A 16,650-nucleotide genomic window follows, 5' to 3' on the forward strand; every position below is an offset into this window, starting at 1 on the left:
ACATGAAGTAGGTGTCTATATATTTATTGTCTTGTAAGACAAAAAATCGACCTAGATAAATTCGTATGCAATCTTCGGAAGTAATGACGAAAAATAATTAGATCAGAGCTGTCGATCTTCTCTGATGGAAAAAATAACGTTGTTTTCACAATATTCTGTAGGTATTATCGACATTTATTGCTTCAATCACTTTACTACAAACTTATTTCTTTGAATCAGCAAAATTCAGTAGAATTAGAACTGAACAAATTTGGCAGCTAATGCAGCTTTAACTCAATAGACATTGTAATTAGTATTACTCAAGCTAAGTTTCACTTTGATTAATCTTTCAAATATTATTACATAATTTATTTTCTGTCACAAACTAACAAAGCTCAAGTAATGTCACATTAGATTTAGATTTTATTATACACTCAGACAGCACAGGACTGTAACAAGAGACAGTCAACTATAAGATACAATACTACATGTGTGGTGAACATTACAGAAGTGTAATAAACATATATACAAGTAACATTCGAACACAATTAATAAAAAGTACTGGCTGCAATATATGTGCAAGGTATAATCGATGTGCACAGGGGAGAATTGATTTCAGTAATGTCATTTTAAGTAAAAAGTTTGCCAATGTTGTCTATAAATAAGGCATTTTGTTTAGAACGGTAACATTTATATTTACATAACAACATGTCTTGCATCTTCGACAGAGATGGATTCTTGTGGTAGTAGATCGGTATAAGTTTCACACGCAGTTGGTGTACAACGTCGTTTGTACATACAAATAGGTTGTGAAACTCATCGCCAACCACTGTATCATTGCAAAGATGACAGAAACGCTCTTCACGAGGAATGTTATTCCATCGTCCGGTTTCTATAGGAACTCGTATATTGCTACATCGAAGTTTCGTATAACTCTGACGTCTCTTTTTCTTTAATTTCTTAAAGTATTTTTCTAACTTGAACTCGATTTTAAATGAATTATAGGACTGACCCTTTGAGCTATTCAACATATTAGAATACCAACTCTGTATAAATTGACCATTTAGAATATGTTGTATACATGAATTGATTCCAGGGCACACTGACAGTCCCAAATATAACTCAGACCTGCGTAATCTAAAATCGATCCATTATGACTTCAAAAGATTTGTGGAGTGCATTTTGTAAAGTAATTGATATAAAATACTTGATAGTTTTGATTGATTTGTGAGCAGTTTTGACCAAAAGCGCAACATTCTAATCTTAACCTTTATTGCCAACGGGTAGGCACCTGTCTCCCTATAAACCATATAATTCGCTGTTCTGGAGTGTACCCCAAGCACTCTTTTCAAAAACTGTAAGTATATCTTTTCTAAAACCTGAATATCCTCAAATTCCCACACTTCACAAGAATAAAGTACTTCGGGTAAAACAAGGGAATCAAACAAAGTTACCTACAGGGATTGGAATATTACGCAATTTTGTATGTAAGGCAAACAGAGCCTTCTGTGCCTGCGCTGTAACTTATTTTTTGCAACAGTGTATTTTCCATTATAATTAAACATGATACCTAAATAAGAGTAGGAATCTACAATTTCAGCCTCAAATCTTGACCTACACTTAGAAATCAGTGGTAAACGAAAACTATTGACCAAACTTTACGACAAACGTGATGACTTTTCATTCAGAATTGTCAACTTTCCTTTCACCTGTGGCAACATCACTTCAGCACCTACGTATGGAGTGTTCATATCACAACTCAAACGTTATGCCAGAGCTTGCCGAAACTACGTAGACGTTTTGTATCGCGCTAGAACTCTTAACAAATAGGCTTCTGGAACAGGATTGTTGCTACAAGATTGAAGTCATCACTACAGAAGTTTTATGGTCGTCACCATGAACTCGTGGATCGTTATGGTGTATCCATCTGCACCATGAACACTGATTTATTCAACGGGTCATAGTTTTCCTTTCCTCGTTTGTCTACCCCGGACTTGACTTTTCATGAGCAACTCGGCGGGTGTTTCTAGAAAAGCAGAGAACGCTTACCCTACCGGTGCACCTGGTCCATGCTCCCAGTTTGTAGTGGAGTCCGAGTTGCTCATTTGCTTTTGTTATTTTGTATGTATGATTTTAGTTACTTTATGTTCTTTGTTGTGTATATCTGTTTTTCATGTCTGGTCTTTGTCCCTGAATTAAACTCTTTTGATTACCGCTATAACCTTGGTTCCCTTGATTACTCATTCAACTACTGATCCAAACAGTTTGAACTCATAATTACGTTTTGACTTCCTCTTTGTAAATATAAGAGTTTTAGTTTTATCAACATTAATACCAAAACGCCATTCACTACAATAATGTTCAAAAACTCTCAAACAATTGTGAAGGTCATCTGGCGTTTCAGCTAAAATTGCTGTATCATCAGCATAAAATAATACGAATATCATTATGTATGTTTTAAGCATATCTTTATATTTATCATTAATATCCTGCAGCCCATTTACATTATGAACAAAATATTCTTCTAGGTCTGACCCAAAAAAATACTAAACAAAAAAGGAGACAAATTCTCACCTTGACGTACTCCAATATTACAAGAAAAAAGTCCAGATACATCACCTCCCAATTTTACACACGATTTAATGCTGCGATACATTTTATATACCACATCAAATATTTTACCAGAGACATTATTTTTAATCAGCTTTTGTCATACCCCAAGCCTCCAAACAGTGTCGAAGGCCTTTTTAAAATCGACAAATGTACAAAAAAAGTTTCTTCCCCATAGCCAGATAGATCTCTATCAATACATGCAAGCAGAAAATGTTACTTGTGGTAGCACATCACTTTCTAAACCCGGCCTGACTTTCCGGAACCAAAGAATATAAATCAGCGTATTCAGATTATCTATTATTTAATACAGAAGTAAGGACTTTTCCAATAGAAGACACTAATGTTATTCCTCTGTATGCATCTGGATTCGTAGGATCCCCCTTAATTTTGTAAATAGGAATGATAATTCCCCTGGTCCAAACTTCCGGTATGGTGCCAGTATTCAAAACTAGGTTAATGAGCTTTACATAAATAGGCAAAAGGGAATCAATAGTGGACTTAAGATACTCGTTAGCGACATTATCGCAACCCGCAGCCTTTCCATTCTATGAAGATTTGACAGCTCGCACAAACTCGTCAGCGATAAGTCTCATCACTATCGGGTATAACAAAATCAAAATCATGCTCTGAATCTTCGTTAAGATTTCTGAAAAAAATCATACTGAGAATCCAAAGAAACCTGTGGACCACTATCGGAGCTTCTGTTGAAATTATCTAAAAGCTTCCATAAATCACGGGATCCGTTTTTTTGCCGTATCGCGTAGACGATTTTCTAATCTGAACTGATAGTCCGCGAAACTCTTATTAAGTTCTTGTCGATAATTTTTGCCGGTATATTTTAATGCCACTCTGCTTTCTTCGGTTTTTAGCTCACAATGTCTGTGTTTAGCTTCATGAAAAAGCTTTCTCTTTCGGCGGCAATTTTCATTAAATCAAGGTTGCTCGGTATCTCCGCGAGGTCATTTCGAAGTTCTATGTCCAAAAGTATTACACGCGCAATCTGTAAATGCTAAGTTAAACCTATTTACAAAACAATCTAAATCCTCCCGTGAAGTATCGCCGTCAGGACCAATTGAGTCGAGACCACCCGTAAATTGTTCAAGTAATTCCGCTTCATTGAACCGTTTTACAAATTCACCTTGTTTTTCAGCGACCCACCGAACAGGTTTAACACCTTAACAGACCGGCTATTGTCAATCAACGGCAATGCCAAGGACAAAGTGACATGTAATCTACAATGGATATCTGAAAAAAAATCGGATTATAATCCAATACACTAAATTCCCCAACCAAGGGGGGTAAATCTGAATCACATAATAAATAATCTACAATGCTAGAATCCTTGCATGTAGTTTTACCAATACCAGTATCATTGCCAACTCTACCGTTGGCTATATACATATTATTGTTTCTACAAAAATGTATAAGCTTATATTATACTTCATACTAAATTCTATAAATTTCGATTGGATAAAAGGATAAGTGGTATTCCAATACACCACCCTTCCTTTGAGTATACCACCCTTCCCTCGAGTATACCACCCGCTCCGACCGGAAATGTATCTTGTCGTTACCGTTGCGCAGTCCGGTATTACTGCACATTTTCTAATTTCCGCCCAAAACAAAAACAGACATTTTTTAAGCCTGAAACCAGGGTTACGGATGGACGCTGAAAGGATTAAATTTTCGGAATCCGACTGTCAGTGCATTCTTGGTACGCAAAAACTTTTTTTTTCAACATGTTGTTCCTTAAAATTACGTAAAAAATATGTTTTTGAACCAAAAAATTAGCCTGACAACCGGATTATCAAAATTGAAGATATTTCCAAAAATTTAAGCCATAGATGAAGAAAATCGGTCCAGTAATAGCTTGCGGAATGAATTTTGAAATAGGTATGATCTTTGACACACAGTTTTTCCGGCGGCCATTTTTCTCAAAGGATCGTCACTTCAAACGTTTGTACCAAATGACCATCAACTCCAATAACTATGAAAGTTGTATATTTAGAAAGAGAAATGTCTCAACTTTAATTACATATATTTTTTATTGTCATGCAATGGATTTTTGACCATTTTCTAACGTGTTAAAGTTGACTCAAAATTGAGAATTTTGCCCTCGCAAGAATATCGATAAACGCACTACCGACCTCCCTATTTAAGGATGGTTTTGCAGAAGAAAAAAAAACACTTCACAATGAGAAATATTAAGACAATGGATCTTTTGATATTTGTTTATCAAGAGTGGTATACTGGTTAAAAAGATATTCAGTATAATATAACACATACTGCCTGCAGTTGAGGGTGATGTACTGGATCACCACACTCAGGAAAGAATATTACCCTCGACTACGTCTCGGGCAATATTCTTCCTTCGTGTGGTAATCCAGTATACCACCCTCAATAACAGGCAGTATTTGTATAATAACCATATGTATTACACCTAGTGAGATCTTGTGATGATCTATCTAATGGTATATTATTCAACAACAATTTTCTGTAATTATACATGGAGTTTTCATTAGTATTATTATCATAATTAAGAAATTGAACAAATCCCTCATCAGGTACAATATGATCTGATAATCGACTACATCTACTATTAAAATCTCCTATCAGTCCACAAAACGAATATTTCGATTTAAGTGCAGAAATGTCATTCTCCAATTCATCAAAAGCTTCATTCCATGTGTATTTTGAACCATCAGGTGGTAAATAAACCAACCCCAACAATAAAGATAAATCATTTTTGGATACTTTTGCAAAAGTAAACCAAAGTACAAAACCACAATTACTCTCTATAAATTCAATATACCTTTTTAAACTCTTTTTAAAATTGTCTATCATACCACCTGACTTTTGTTTACAATTTTCCTATGTTTTGCATAAAAAGTATAAGGTTGGATGGTTCAATACATCATAACTATCAGTTTTGGTTTCAACACATACAAAAATATCATACAATTTAATGGTTTCAAACAAATCTGGACTAAGAAGTTTACCACATACATTTACATAAGCTATTTTCAGGTCACTGGGATCTCCAGACTGGCATCTTGTATGCCTGGCCTACCTGGCCATGTTATGTACACCTTGTGGTGGGTCAAAATGTCTGTCCAAAACAGAAGGCTCATTATACTCCCGACCTTGTCAATCCTGTCAGTTTGAGACTTGTGATATTGGTTGATTTTCATTCCGTCTGAATTGATCTGATCTATACTTTGATCATCTCGAGGAAGTGATCAAGGATACCAACGGCGGCCATTGATGAATAGCTTATCTTTTTTCAGCTTCATATTCTTACTGCCCAATCTTTCCTTGCGTTTAAATATCGGATACAATTTGCTCCTCCTCTCTGTAATTTCTTTAGGGAATTGTTTAAACGCTATAATTTGTGTCCTTCAGTTGGACAGGCGCCGGCTTCAGAACTTTGTCCCGATCTTTTCGAGACTCAAATTCTGCCATTATAGCCCTTGGATTTCCATCATCTCGTGGTCTTAATCGATGGACTACGTGAACTTTAATAGGTGCTTCAATATTAAGTTTTCTTTAATGATCGTATGCTCGACGTTTTCAGTTTTCAGTATACATAATTTACGTTATCAGCACCAATCACCTTTTCGTTAGCGATTTCCTCAATTCGCTAAATAGCAGGTTATCTCTCATCGAGCGTTCTTGAATATCTATCATTCGCTCCCTCACCTTTTCGTTCTCTCTGCGCATTTCATCTCTCATATTCAATATCTGTTAATCTTCGATTCATGTTCATGCAGTTACCCTCTGTACCTGAAAGCCTTTCATTCAGATGAGCCATATCTAATTTCATTTGACGCATTTCACTCTCGATACTCAATCCTTGATAGTCAATCATTAATGGCGGGTAATGATTAAAGTTGTTTCACAATGCCAGGTATAGAATCAAGTGCACTCATTCTTGAATACATGTCTGATATTACGTCTTCTAGACATGTAATTCGAGAAGTAGTGGAGTGTATCGTATTTCGTGAGAAAGTAATTAAAAGTACTACGAGCTAACATGCTAAGTTATATACTGTATTTCCTAATGTAACAAATGACAATCATATTAAAATATTTTAAATTCAAAAACATTACTCTTTATCATTATCAGTTTACAAGGTCCATATTCACTCGGTGATATTCGTGATATCATCTCGATATACTGTACAATTTATGGCAGCTCAGTGCATGCGATATCATGTTTTATGGAACACTTAAGAGATATTAAAATTAACGAGGCCCATGGCCGATTTCGATACCTCTTTTCAGTGTTCCATAAAATATAATATTGCATTCAGTGAGCTGCCATAATTGATTTAAGTGAACAAGTTTAGGCAAATACCACAAATAGATATTTGACCAATTAATATTGACTCTTACACAGGAAACAAGTTTGAGGTGAATTAGCCGTGCAATACTAGTATAATTTGTAATCAAAACGCCAGGTCTGATCTTATCGGTAGGGCTTGGAGTAAAATGGAAAAAAATGTACCCATACTTCACCGAAAAATCACTTAAATTGACATATTTTTCAATGTCAAAAACCCTAGAATATTTATGCTTCAGTAAAAAATGATCTATTTGGTATTTCCTGTTTAGTACCAACACAATTTATACTTCTTGGGGTTCTTTTGGTGACTTGTGGCAATTTTCATATCCAGACTTTGTCAAAAAATGCATAAGATGGGATTTTCGACTTCTTCTTAAAAAGTCGTATAAATTCGGCTCTACAAGTTATTGCTTAACTAAATTGTCTTACGTTTGATAATTTAATTTGCTACATTTGTCCCTAAATGAACCACGAAAAACTAATTTTCAAGGAAGAGTTTTCAAAAAATGTTAAAAATATTACCCCTTTCTCAGTATCAAAAAGAATTCTAATTCACACCATACAGACCCTGTGAAAGTCATGTTTTAGGCACACATATCTAAACTAATGGTGTGCCCAACATATCTGATGAATTCAGGCGCTTATATTTTCTTGTATCTTTTTTCACTGAAAAGCGTTTGTTATACGGTCTTCAATAATTATTTAAACTCATATAGTTTTATTTTTCGTTTCCGACATGCCATATGCATAAGAGTTGGCTTGTTTGGCTTTTGAGCAAGAAATGCCGAAGTACGAACATTAAGTATCAATCTCCGAAACAGAGGTCCATGTATCTCTTACGTCAAAGTACAGGGACGAAGGAGCTACCAGCCTCTGTTTCGGAGATTGACTAAGTAATACCGTCCGGCCTCACTAATTAGCGACAAGAAGTGTCTTGAGAAGTGACAAGAGCCAACACCAAGTCTAGAAAAAGCCACCAGGATATTTTTGAATATATGTATTATATTCAACTTTGTCTTCCTACAGGTGACACCTACCTCATATTAATAATAATTATTTTGGTTAAAACATGATATAAATGTACATTTTTATAATGGCGTCGACTTGAGGCATTCATTTCATATTAATTAAAACAAAAACAAAAACAAAAAACAAAAAAAAACATTAATTTTGTCTCCTTGACGCATTAAATAATACCGCGAACAGGAGGAATTATTTTGCGTCAATTACATTAAGTAAAATCAAATCTAACACACCGGTCAATCTTTTCTGTCATCTTGAAAAATATATACAGTAGCAATGAGCAAAAGGAGTTTGAAATGATCCAGAAAATGTGTCTTTGAATTTACACACACACAAAAATAAAAGATATTTCATGAACCAATAAGTTAAAATGATAAGCACTATGTTCAAAAACCTTCTTTCAAGGGGGATATAATTAGAATTTTAATTATTTCCAATTTTACAAGACAAAACGTTTGGTGACCCCAATTTTCTTTTCGAAATATGAAATAATATCAGTATTCTTTATACAAATTTTTAAGAAATCTGATCTACCAGTTCTATAATAGTTAGTGAAACGGTGAAAATGCATTACATAATCTGTATAAAATGTTGTAAAAAAGTGCATATATTACGGCTCAATTGTCTCGATATTAAGTTCGGTGACCTTTGTTTTTTGTCTTAAAATTTTACAGAATGTTTTCCAAGGTCGTTTTTTTTTTTCAGACAAATTAGGAAAACGTAACTACTAGGTATGAGCTACCTTGAGGAGTGTTTCTAACATTGTCTACTGTACATGACAAATATGATGTCGCACCAACAGACGAAGTCCAAAACAACATTGTATTGTCTGCAAAGACGTATTACATCCATGCAATGTTTATCATCAGAGGTAGACATAGAAAATAGAGGCAGTAATAAGACCTATACTGCTAGTACTCTCTCAAGAAAAAATAGTGGAAAACCATAAATCCGTGCTATCCTCTTTTGGTCTCTCCACCAAAGACGACGGTTGTGTTCTATCGTCTATGTACCGGATTCCTAAACTCCACACGAATCCATACAAATAATGCTACATAGCTTGATCGGCAAAATGTACCACCAAGCCTTTTGAAAACGTTTTATTTCTATCCTCACAGCTGTCAGAGAAGATCTCCATTCCTACCACGACACTGTAATGGTACTAATTCAATGTGGATCCTGAAAAATTCGAAAGATCATCTGGAAACTCGCAATTAAAGATTATTTTCAGAATATAATACCATTAAAACCTATGATTTTTCAACTCTTTATACTTCTATTTCCCTTACTTAGTTAAAATCCCGACCCCCAAAAACATTATACATCGTTGTTACTCCAGAAAAGACGGTACATCTAGATACAAATATGTAGTTGATGGTAGAGATTCCTCATACTTTGTAAAAAAAACAATTCAAAATCATCTTCCAAATAAACCGAAGATGTTTCAAAATGCTTGAAAATTTGATCGACAATATATTTGTTCAGTATGGTGGACGCGTCATTTTCAACAAACGGTCGGCATTTCAATGGGAACAAATTGTGCTCCTATACTTCTTCACTGTTATGAGGCTGATTTAATAGTTGACCAGACCCAGAAGAAGGAACATCGTTTAACTAGATCTTTTAATCTCAGTTTCCGCTATATATATTACGTATTATCGTTGAACAATCCTAGTTTCGATGATTTTATTCATCGCATTTACCCAAAGAACTTGAGATAAAGAATACTACAGACACTGTGAAGTCAGCCTTATATCTTGACCTACATTAAGAGATAGATGGTAAAAGAAAACTACTGACCAAACCATACGAAAAACGCGATGATTGTTCATTCCGTATTGTCAATTTTCCCTTCATCTGTGGTAATATCCCTTCCGTACCATGCGTATGGAGTTTTCATATCACAACTCGTACGTTGCCAGAGCTTGCCGTTACTACGCAGACAGACTTTTACCGGGCTTTAAGCAGGACCAGGTGCACCGGTAGGGTAAGCGTAAATTAACTATTTCGAACGAAAGTCGACAAATATCTTTTTATGATACAGAATAATACTGAACCCTTTAATTATAACGTATTGTCAATTTTCTTTTCATCTTCGGCAACATCCCTTCAACACCTGCGTTTGAAGTTTTCATATCACAACTCGTATGTTAAGCCAGAGCTTGTCGTATCTATTAGCACCTTTTTTGTACCGCGCTGGACTTTTCTTGCGGTTAGGCTTCTGCAGCGGGCTATGTTGCTACAAAATTAAAGTCCTCACTTCAGAAGTTTTGTGGTCGTCATGAACTCGTGGATCGTTGCGGTAAATCCAACTGCACCATGAGAACTGATTTGTTCAACGTGTCATAGTTTTCCACTCCTCTTTCGGCTACCCTGGAATTGACTTTTTTAGCAACTCAAAGGGTGTTTCTAGAAGAGGACACGCTTGTCCCAGTGTTTGCCCTACCGATGCACCTGGTCCGTGATTCCAGTTTTTAGTGGAGTCCGAGTTGCTCATTTACTTTTGTTACTTTCTATGTATTATTTTAGTTACTTTATGTTCTTTGATGTGCTTGTGTTTTCCATGTCTGGTCTTTGTCCCTAGATTGCATTCTTTTGATTTCCGCTAGAATCTGGGTTCCCTTGATTACTCTTTCTAAAATATTAATGTATTACCCGCAATTATCAGTGATTAAAATAAAATATTATAGCTCATAAAACCTAAGATTATCATATAAAAATTCAGAATTAGTGCCATACTCCTATTTTAAGTGTTTTTTTTTATCCGACTGTAATTTGGTAGTCGAAATTCATCAGAATCCAATTCAGTACGAGGCATAAATAAATAATAAGGATCATTGGCGCATTATAAGTAATGGCTCAGCATACATGTAACTCAGTAATATAAAAAGAATATCCCTTTTAAATGTTCCATAAAATACGATATCACATTTACTAGGTTGCCATAATTGTATAGTATCTCGAATATCAAATCTGAAAAGGGCGGTGCAAAAATACCCTAAGCATACAAATTCAATTAGGTCAAATGTTTGTGACCATCAAAAATCAATAAAAAGGAAAGAACAGGCACCTTGATCAGCATCCCATTTAGCTCCTCACATACCAACAATCATACTTAGAATGGCAAGTTTTTTTGGGAAACAGTAGCTGAAAAGCAGAGGAATACTAGAAATCAAATCGATCTCCGTGGGCCCCGCGGTGGCAATTAAGCCATATATGTGAAATGGAAATACGATTTAGGTGATTTACCTACATCAATAGTCCACATCGAAAGACAAAAAAGTTACCTCCTTGGACAAGAGTGAAAAAAAAATTTGCCCTTGAGGTCAAAGTTCAAGGTCATAGGCCACTATCGATGGTACGTGACACACCATCTTTACATAATTTAATCATGCCAAATATCTAAACCCTAAACTGAAAGATGAAAAATTACAGCCCTGACATAAGTTTGTTACTGAAAAACAGGAATTTTAACCTTAAGTCAAAGTTCAAGTTCATTGGCCACTATAAATGGTACGGGGCACATTGCCATTACATGATCTACCCACATGCCGAATATGAAAAGCCCACATCAAAAGATAAAAAAAAAGTCCGCGCAGTCACGAGTTAGTCAGTGAAAAACAGAAATTTGACCTTGAGGTCTAAGTTCAAGGTCATAGGCCACTATCCATGGTATGCAATGCATTGTTTTCGGGTGATCTACCCACTAGCCTACTTCGAAAAACAAACAAAATTACAGCCTGGACACAAGTTTGTAACAGACAGACAGGATGATTACTGCAGGACAACTGCCACTTTTGGTGGCAGGGCCCTTATAAAACAATATGTCTGGCAGGTGTATGGTGAGGTAAAAGAAAATAAAACAAATCTACATAAAATCTGTATTCATAAAAATTCTATTTTTAAAACAGCATAGAATCACAATAATGGACAATTACAATAAATTTAACAATGATCTGATTCATTCTAACAAGAAAAGAATTAGAAAATGAATCATGCATTCCATTTCTAAAGCACTGAATATTATAATACACAGTATAATTAATAACCAATGGAAACCATAGTAATAAAGTAACCATTCAGAATTATTTTAACAACATGACCACTACACGAAGATCCACGTGTTGTCGTGCTAGGTATACCCCCACTTTTACAAATCTCACGAAACAGGAAGTTAGTACTGAACAACAAAAAATTACTTTCCATCTATAATATAAAGCCCGATACCAAATTTGAAATAAAATTCATCCATTGGGAGGGGACATAATTGTGACAAACTTATGATGGATCATGGAATGACAGATAGGGTAGTTGTTACAAAAATACCACAGCTCACTCATCACTCAGAGTGAGAGGGGGTGGGGTTGGGGTAGGTATATCATTTTGAGAGGTTGGTTTATATTCACGTCTCAAAAATGGGTATTTTTTAAAACCCATAACTAAAATCAACTTTAAGATATCAGGAATACAATGATTACACCGGATTTAGAACTTTTAGCAAAGTTTACTGAGTTAAAAAATAAGTTAGATGTTGGGACAAAAGAAAAACTGGGTTGTATATTTCAGTGATGTAGCTTAACCTAAAAATTCTAGCTATGGCTAAAACAGACTTAAAACTTTCAAAGGGATGATGTAAATTTGAAGATAATTCTAAGGTAAAACTAACTCTAGGATGAGAAAATGAAGCAGGAATTAACTTAAAATATGGACGGAAAAACTCAATGGAATGAAAATAAAATAAATAGCTATGTTAAATAAGAGAGTATTAAAACTACACATAAATACTTCTATAAATAGAAAAAAAAACAAACAGAAACTTGTAACAAAGAAATATAGGAAGGCATAATACATGGTTGCACTTAGTGTACACAAGAAAAATTGTAACACATCATTTCTCCCCTTTCCAGACTCACTTCTCCCTATCACTCCTGAAAGGGAGAAGTCACTTCTCCTATTCATTGAATCCTAGATTATGCCCTGCGTATGTATTGAAAACACCTGAAAACAAAGTTCTCGTGTGTTTTTCATTTGTAAAGTACTACCATGAAAACAAATGCTTAAAACTTCATGAAAAACAAGTTGTTGAAAATTATATGATGATTATAAGTCTTCTTTAGGAAGCGATGTGATTTTCATGTAATTTTTGAAAACATTTTCTTCCATCTGGATTTATAGGCACTAAAACCTTCTATGGCTCTAAAAAAATGATTCCATCTGTTTTAAATATAAGGAGAATATTTCACAGAGACAGCACCCCACCAGGATGAGAAAAGTCAGCTCAAGGCAACCCGTGGGTTTTCAATGAACGAGGAATCCCTCAAAACATTTTGCAATTTTTCTTGTGTAATAAACATAGTGAGATAATTTTTTTAAAACAATTTACAATAAAATCTTCCGACATAAAACAGAATAAAGCATGCAATTTTTATCTCTGATTATGACATAAATTATTAGGGTAAAATTTATGAAAAATTACTGAACCATAACCATACAAGGGCATCAAATCTTTCAAGGGGGAGGGGGGTTCACATGCTTCAAATGGTCAACAAGTTAAAGACCAACATTTAAGGTAAGGCAAGAGGTCAATTATTGAAACGAAGAAACTACAGATGAGATCAGTTTTAACCTCTCATAAAACTGTTCTAGAACAGTCAAAACAACTGTTCTAGAACAGTCAAAACAACAGTTCTATGACAGATTTAGAACAGTTCTCATACTGTTCTAGAGCCAGCTCATCTGACAGATTTAGAACAGTTCGCATACTGTTCTAGAGCCAGCTCATCTGACAGTTCTTGCAGAGCCGACTCTATTAGTAAAAATGTTCTTGAAGAGCTGGCTCTGCTACACCTGTCAGAAGAAGTGGCTCTAGTAGTAGAACTGTTATTGCAAAGCTGGTTTTGCTTGTAGAACTGGCTCTATAACTGTTCTATGACACCTGTAGAACTGTCATAGAGCCACCTCTTCTGACAGTTCCCCTGAGATGTTAGAACTGTATGCACCAATAACTGTTCCCAAAGAAAGGCTCAACACAGGTAATAATGTATCTAATTCCTATATATAAAATCTTAACCTTATTCCAAATTTCAAGAAATTTGTTCTGATGCGGACTATCTTTGTTCATCAACATTTTTGACTCATGTAAATAAATATTTCTTCTTATTTTCTGCAAATCTTTTTTTGCAGACTTAGTTTTGCCTATCAGAGGACTGAACACAACAATAAAAACTAGTACTGATTAATTAAAAGGATATACATGTAACAATGAGATCAAGGAAATATAAATTATCACTATACAAACTATATATACTTTACTATATATAACAAGGAACAATTCTGTACAGTGAAACCTGGGTTCACCTAGGCAGGATCCAGGATTTTAAAAACATGGGGAAAAATACTTCCCCATCCCCCCCCCCAAAAAAAAAAAAAAAAAGAATTGTCTAGATTGTAATACTCCCAATTTTGTCATACACGTTCTTTGAATTAAGCCAAAAAATTGAAAAAAATCATAGCCAACCACGAAGGCACATATAGGCACCAGACCAATATCCCCTTTTGTAAGATGGCTGCAGTTAAAATTAAATTAACATCAATGTTAACCAACCAATCTACATCTGGACCATTTCTGGAGTTTTTTTTTCTTTCTTTCTAAAACATTTTATGGTGGAAGATCTACAGTTAGCACGGATCCAATTTTATAATTTTCATAGCTGGATAAAACCATGAATTGAAAAGTTCAAAACTTTAATTGTTTACTTAAATACAAGAAACAACAAAATGTCAACAAAATTTGAAATTAGTTACTGAACAGATGAGTTACTTTAAATAAAAGTGACTTTCCAGTATTCAGTTAAAGCTGGACTCCCCTGATTGGTGTGATCCAAGTTTCACTACATTTGTTAGACATGCTATATATCACAAGGCAAACATTCTAAGCCGACCTGATTTCACGAGGTCAACAAACAAAGCGATAATTGAAGGAAATGTACAGTAAAAAAAAATTATAACGGTAATATATGAATTTGAAAAAGTGGAGTTTCACATTAAAGCGGGAGAAAATCAGGTTTGCTTAAGCTAACGCTGGTTAGTTATATAGAAATCACAATTTTAAGCAAAAAAGTAACTAATACAGCTATTGTATTTTATATATTACTTATGTAAACCTTACACTGACATATTTGAAACACTGATATATAAAAGAATGACCCTCCTGAGAGTTGGGAGAATTTCTCGTCTATTCTGAATCCAATTTGAAAGGAAATGAGTGAATTTACCTTAAATATCAAACACTAATGAAATACTTCACATGGTGCAGCTTGATACAATTACAAATGTACAAATAGTACTTTAAAATTGGAAATTGGATACAGGAATAATGAAATGTAAACAATGTTTCAGAAAAAAATGTATTTGGACAGGAGGTAGAAGTAACACTTGAAATCAGTGAAATGTTTGTATCATATTCAATTTCACCAAAGCCTCTCAGGCTTTCATTTGAAACAGAAGAAATCAGTCCAAGTTACTTTGATGCTTACGTGAGATTGATGTTACATGCTGAATACAAACGTTCCAATGATTTGCAAGAGTTATGTCCCTTACCTAGGTCTACCTCCTTAACGTTGACTAATAACTGTCTAACCTTATTTGATATTGAACTTCATAGAACAATTTCTTACAGACCCATATAGTATTATTTAAGCTATTGTCTAATTAACCCCCCCCCTCCTCCGCCCCAAATGCTTGTTTTAGTCTTTTTTTCAGTCCACAATCTTTATTCAAGTTATTGCACAAAAAGCCAAGCATCTACTGCAAAGACATGGACAATGACAGCACCATATCATTAAACAATATAAAGATATCCAATGCTTAAGAAATTTTCTTTCTTTTTTTCAGTGGATCCTTAAAAACAGTAATTTCAACACCAGCGGAAAGTACACTTATTTTGAATGGATTTCTCTTCATTCTAGCAGGAATTACAAAACTACATATATTCTCAAATATTAAATGAATAGAAATGTTTGATGAAAAAACTAAAGTATAATGTACACAATACATAGCGCTTTAACATTCAACTTCTAAGTCTTGTTGTTCATATTTGGCTTTATACCTAAGGAGCTAAATCTATCCTATATGTACAGCAAAGGACCAAATTTCATGTAATGTCGAAAATATACTTTGTTGATATAGGTGCAATGTCAAAAATATACTTTGTTGATATAGGTGCAATGTCGAAAATATACTTTGTTGATATAGTTGCAAACTCTTCTTAATCTTTTTAAGAAAAAAAAATTATGAAAAACTTAAACCTACTAATTTTTCAAATTATTGGTTCATTAACCACAGACTATTTGGTTGAAAATACTGTATAATTTTCTAATAATGTCACCTGTAAAAAATAAAGGTAACATCTGCATGTGATGATTAGAAAAGACCATAGAAAAGTTAGCACCAGAGTAAGTTTATTGTCATAATAACAATAGCGAAATAAAAACCAAAGTTACTGACATAGTATGAAGAGTTTTGCTGTACATACTGGATGGTTATAGCTGTATATGAGACATATGTGGGTGCAGATCCAAGGACTGGGTGTGCCAGACTTACGCCCCTTAAATCAGTAAGAAGACAAATTTTCATTGCAAGTTTCACCCCATAATATTTTATGCCCATCAGAGCATCAAAGTCACTTGGAT

At 34.5% G+C, this 16,650-nt stretch overlaps 1 long non-coding RNA gene across 1 annotated transcript; it reads left to right on the forward strand.

Annotated features, from left to right (window-relative positions):
- Window positions 1-4,219: 4,219 nt before the first annotated feature.
- LOC148597309 (uncharacterized) lies at window positions 4,220-9,224 on the forward strand. The gene is made up of 2 exons (XR_015919103.1): window positions 4,220-4,485; window positions 8,666-9,224. It is a non-coding gene; the product is annotated as an uncharacterized LOC148597309 (long non-coding RNA).
- Window positions 9,225-16,650: the final 7,426 nt, after the last annotated feature.

Source organism: Perna viridis, chromosome 15 (assembly GCF_037379345.1).
Source record: "Perna viridis isolate PV_CMFRI_1.1 ecotype Kerala chromosome 15, ASM3737934v1, whole genome shotgun sequence".
NCBI classification, from domain to species: Eukaryota; Metazoa; Mollusca; class Bivalvia; order Mytilida; family Mytilidae; genus Perna; species Perna viridis.